Source organism: Pteropus alecto, unplaced genomic scaffold, assembly GCF_000325575.1.
Source record: "Pteropus alecto unplaced genomic scaffold, ASM32557v1 scaffold3, whole genome shotgun sequence".
Lineage (NCBI taxonomy): Eukaryota > Metazoa > Chordata > Mammalia > Chiroptera > Pteropodidae > Pteropus > Pteropus alecto.
The window spans coordinates 44,420,880-44,426,110 of record NW_006442484.1 but is presented as its reverse complement, the minus strand read 5'-3'; positions in this window follow the sequence as shown (position 1 = coordinate 44,426,110).

The following is a 5,231-nucleotide window of genomic DNA, read 5'->3' as shown; positions in this document are numbered from 1 at the left end:
CGTGTGCAAATCTCGTTTCGGATATGAGTTTTCAAGTCGTTGGTGTAAATAGCCAGTAGATGGATGGCTGGATCATATGGGAGATCAATTCCTAGTCTTTTGAGGAACCTCCATACTGTTTTCCATAGTAGCTGTACCAATTTGCAGTCCCACCGGCGGTGTATGAGGGTTCCTATTTCTCCACAAGCTCTCCAAACTTTGTTATTATTGTCCTGTTGATTATAGCTATTCTAACAGGTGTGAGATGGTATCTCATTGTGGTTTTGATTTGCATTTCCCTAATAGCTAGCGATGTTGAGCACCTTTTTATATATTTGTTGATCATTTGTATGTCCTCTAGGAAGAAGTGTCTGTTCAGGTCCTCTGCCCATTTTTTGACTGGATTGTTTGTTTTTTGTTGTTATTGAGTCGTATGAGTTCTTTGTATATTTTGGATATTAGGTTTCCATCGGAGGTGTTGCTTGCAAATTTTCCCATTCGGATGGTTGTCTCTTTACCTTGTTGATGATTTCTTTTGCTGAGCAGAAACTTTTTAGTTCGATGTAGTCCTATTTATTTATTTTTGCTTTTATGTCCCTTGCCTTAAAGGTCAAATTCATAAAATCCTCTTTAAGTCCAAGGTCCTTGAGTTTAGTTCCTATGTTTTCTTCTATGCATTTTATTGTTTCAGGGAATGAAAATCTTTTTAGTGAACATGGAGAAGCTGCATATATTATACTCTACAATCTGTTATCAACTTTCTAAATAAGTGAAAAGGTCTTAGACAGAAAAATTAAGTTTAATATCAATTACATTTCTTTGTGGGGCATGTTTTTATTTAAGCTATTAGGACTCCAGAACTTCATCTGGAATATGTATATTGCATAATTTACAAATACTGTTAATGAATAACTACTGTACTAATTTTCACAGTATTGTGCGAATGAGCTTTTGCTAGTTTATGTTGCATTAAGAAACATGCACAGATCTCAATGGCTTACAATGACAAAGTTTCTCAGTTATGGAACATGTCATCTGTGGCCCAGCTCAATACGTGTTCGTTTCAGGATCCAGGTTCAAGGAGCAATACCTATTTAGGACACTCATTATTGTGGCAGAGGGAAAAGAGCATGATGGCTAAACCATGCAATGGCTCATAAGCTTGTTTGGATGGTACATGTCAATCATATTTCACATTTCATTGACCAAAGCAAATCACATGGTTAAACCTAATGCTAATGTAGTGGGGAAGTGTGTACTTCTTATAGGAGGGGACTGCAAGTCACATGGAAATGTGTATAATACATAATTATCTTATAGGAAGTGTAGTGAGTAATTGAGAACCATAGCGTAATCTTCCACAGTTATTAAATGAGATGCATCTGATAAGTAAATAATTCAACAAACTGTTATGCTCTGATTATTAAAATAAGACCAACCTAATGGTTTATGTAATACCCTTGCAAATTTTATCGCTGCACTTTCAATTTAAGAAATTTCTAGTGAAATACAAACTATTGCTACTCAGTGCTATTGATTGATTGATTGATTGATTGAGAGGAGGTGGAAAGATGAGGGAGAAAAGTCTAACTAGTTATGCCAAAGATAGTGACTATTCTCTATATCAGCAGTGCTCCAAAGTATTTCTTACCACATATGGCTCCCATGTTCTTTTCAAATGTGTGATAGCCACCACAATTCACAGTCCCTATTACGGTTTGTAACTTTGTTCTTTAAAATTTGTCCCCTACTCAAAATCTTTTCTTAAGAGCTGTCATTGATTTTCTTCAATATTCTATTGAGATGCCACATTGTTTAAAGCTGAGTGTCAGTGTATATCCTTCTAGCAATTCTTCTGGCTGTAATCATTCCCACATCTCCTCTTTGGCTCATCACATAGGAGCTAAGTGGTTGTCCTGATGCCACGCACATGTCCAATGCAGGAACTGTTTTTGAATAGCTCTGCTACCTTATAGATTTTGTTAAGACTTCATATATGATTCAAGAATTTTGGTATGAAGTCTGATTTATATTTTTGGAAAGAGATTTGAGTTTCACCACAATTTCAAAGAAATTAATTTTTCTCTTTTGCTTGATGCCACCTATTTTTCAGTTTTCATTAAGACCATAATGAATGTTGATGGTCTTCCTGATATTATTGCTAAATTTTCTTTATTAAGATATGTGAGAGAATAACATCCCCTTCACCCCAACACCTCTGAGAAAATTGTCTGCCATTATTACTAGATGAGATGAATCATTAAAGAGATTCTGGGTAATGGGCAGATTTGATGGCAAAGGTGAGATTATTTATTGGGTTTAGAACTTGCCTTTCATCTTTGCCAGGTACATGAGTGGAGAGTTTGAGGTTTCCAAAACATAAAAACTAGAAACTGAGTGGCAGATCCAACAGACAGGCATAACTTTTGAACTTGAAGAGTTGGAAATTCTTCTGCTTGCCCCTGATGAAATATTGAGATAAATGGAACACATGCTATGGGACTTAGTTGAATGGAATTGCTGAAAAAGCAAATGCTCTTTAAAAGCCTTCACAATTCACCAGCAAAGGGCTTCAAAAATCCCAAAAGGAACCCTCATGCACTGTTGGTGGGAATATAAATTGGTGCAGCCACTATAGAAAACAGCATGAAAGTTTCTCAAAAAATTAAGAATAGAACTACAATATCATCCAGAAATTCCATTTCTGGGTATTTATTCAAAGAAAATGAAAAACAAACACAAAAAGTTCATTGCAGCATTATTTACAATAGCCAAGATATGGAAACAGCCTAAGTGTCCATCAATAGATGAATAGATAAAGATGTGTCTCTCTCTCTCTCTCTCTCTCTCTCTCTCTCTCTCTCTCTCTCTCTTTTCTCTCTCTCTCTCTCTCACACACACACACACACACACACACACACACACACTGGAATACTATTCAGCCATGAAACAGATGAAATATTGCCATTTGCCATAACATGGATAGATCTTGAGAGTATTATGCTAATTGAATAAGTCAGATGGAAAAAGACAGAAACTGTACGATTTCACTAATATGTGGAATAGAAAACAGAAAAGAAACACATGAACGAATAAAACAAACTCAGATATAGACAACAGAAAAGGGAAAGGAAAATCTCATGCCTCTTTCTCCAGAGAGGAGAGGTCGATACTCTTGTCAGACTTCAAGAAATTTATTAAACCACAATTAATTGTGGGCAGGATCACTGTGATTAAAGACATGCATTTTCTTCTCCTGGCTTGCTTTTATACAACGAGCTGACATAGACCTCTGTTTAAAATACTCAGATATTTTACTTCTCTTTGGTACTGCTCCTCACTCATGCAGTAGAATGAATAAAATGATCTGGGGCCTACCTCCTTGGGGAAGGCTGGGTTATCTTTCTCTCTATCCTTTTTCACTAAATGCTTTAGTTGCTGGGTCAAGTCTTTTACAGGGAGAGTTAGTCTTCCTTGGTCCAGTAAAACTACCTATATTTTTAAGCAGTTTAAACAACCTTTCTTGTGCCCTGGAAATTTTTATGAAGAATGGGATACATTAACCTGAACCTGTTCTCAGCTTGACTTTATTATTGGTTAGAGAGAATGAATTAATTCTCCATGGGCAACATCAAAGAAAAAAGAGGCAAGATTTTCAGGGCTACAAATGTGTCCACTGGTGTTCAGGTTTACAAACAGTAGGCTTTCATTTGTTATAAATGTTTGCTTGGGCTTATGATAGGATAAGCAATATACTGGGTAGTGGACTAAAAAGTATTAGATAACCCATGCTATACAGGTGTTTTGCATATAGGATTCTTTCATGTGTAAGACTGAGGAGAAAACAGCTGTTCCACAGCTCTTCTTATCCCAGCAGGCCTTTTCTTTTAAAGAATAATAAAAATATATTGCTCCCTGCACATTCCCTATTTCTGCTGTCACAAAGATTGTCTATAGGAGACATGTGATTCCAGAAGATCCATTTGATGATAGGTGAATATTACAAATTAATTTGGCTAAATTTCTAGAAGTTAAACCCAACTATCCTGTCCTCTTTGAAATTTTGCACAGAATGGCAATATGCCGTTAGCCTTCTGCAGCCTATTTTGTGGTATGTAAAAGGACTAGCATCATGTAAATCACTATAGTATTCCGACCCTTTTCATACATTGCTCCCTCAAGAAACAAGTCTGCGCTGGCTAGAAGATGATCCATTAACCATAATGGAAACAAAAAGGGCGGTAAGGTTAACAGTACAACATTGAACTCACTTTCAGACTTTCCCATTCAGTGGTGAGACACGGTAAGGGAGGGTATCATGATGGGAAGCTAACTGCTAGGGTCATTGGGTGTACCTCCATTGGGAATCTATTACCTTGTGCCAAGACCTATGAGTCCAGATGGTAACCCTAGAATTCAGCTGCTCACCAGAAATTGTTCTGCTAATTTGATGGTCTTGTCTGTTGGAGCAGGAAGGGAGGAATGTAACATTGAATTGAGAGCATTCCTGGGACTTCAAAGGAGGATCATGAACTGAAAGCATTTAGCACTTCCTGATTCCTTATGCCTGATTTATAACATAATTTAGATCCCAGAATTATCAAAAAATGAATTATGAGTATGATTATTTCAAGTAAACATCTTTTTCATATCTGATCAGAATTCAGTAAAAAAAAATTTTTTTTGGTTTAACTGAAATATATTTCAACATTCAAGGCTATTGTAGCATCGTTATCTCTAGGTTATCCATACTCTAGGAAGTAAAAATTTCTTCTTCCAGAATTTCTTCCTTTGAGTGATGGTTGGAGTTGAATATTATGTAGACGACCCAATGACTATGTCAATACTTAGAACTCCACAAATATTTACTGAATATATAGTACTTGAAAAGTAGTTCCAAGGTGAACCAAGTAATGGATCCTGTTGGAAAAGAGATTAAGGCCTACATATCAAAATATCCTGATGAAATGTCAAAAATGTAATGGCCAACATAGAGATATTTGAAAATTAAAATTTTTTTATAAAGTATTATCTTCATGGGACAATGTAAATGTAGCTTTCAAGTGTTGATTTACACTCAGTGCTCAATTCTGTTAAAATTTTCCAGGTATAAACAATCAATCACCTCTATTCAACACTTAAGTTAAAAATTCATGTTATTAATATTAATAGAGTATCTCAGTTCTTATAATACTCTGCTTAATAAAGACGCTTTCCAGGTTGTTTTTCTCCTTCTCCTTCTCCTCCTCCTC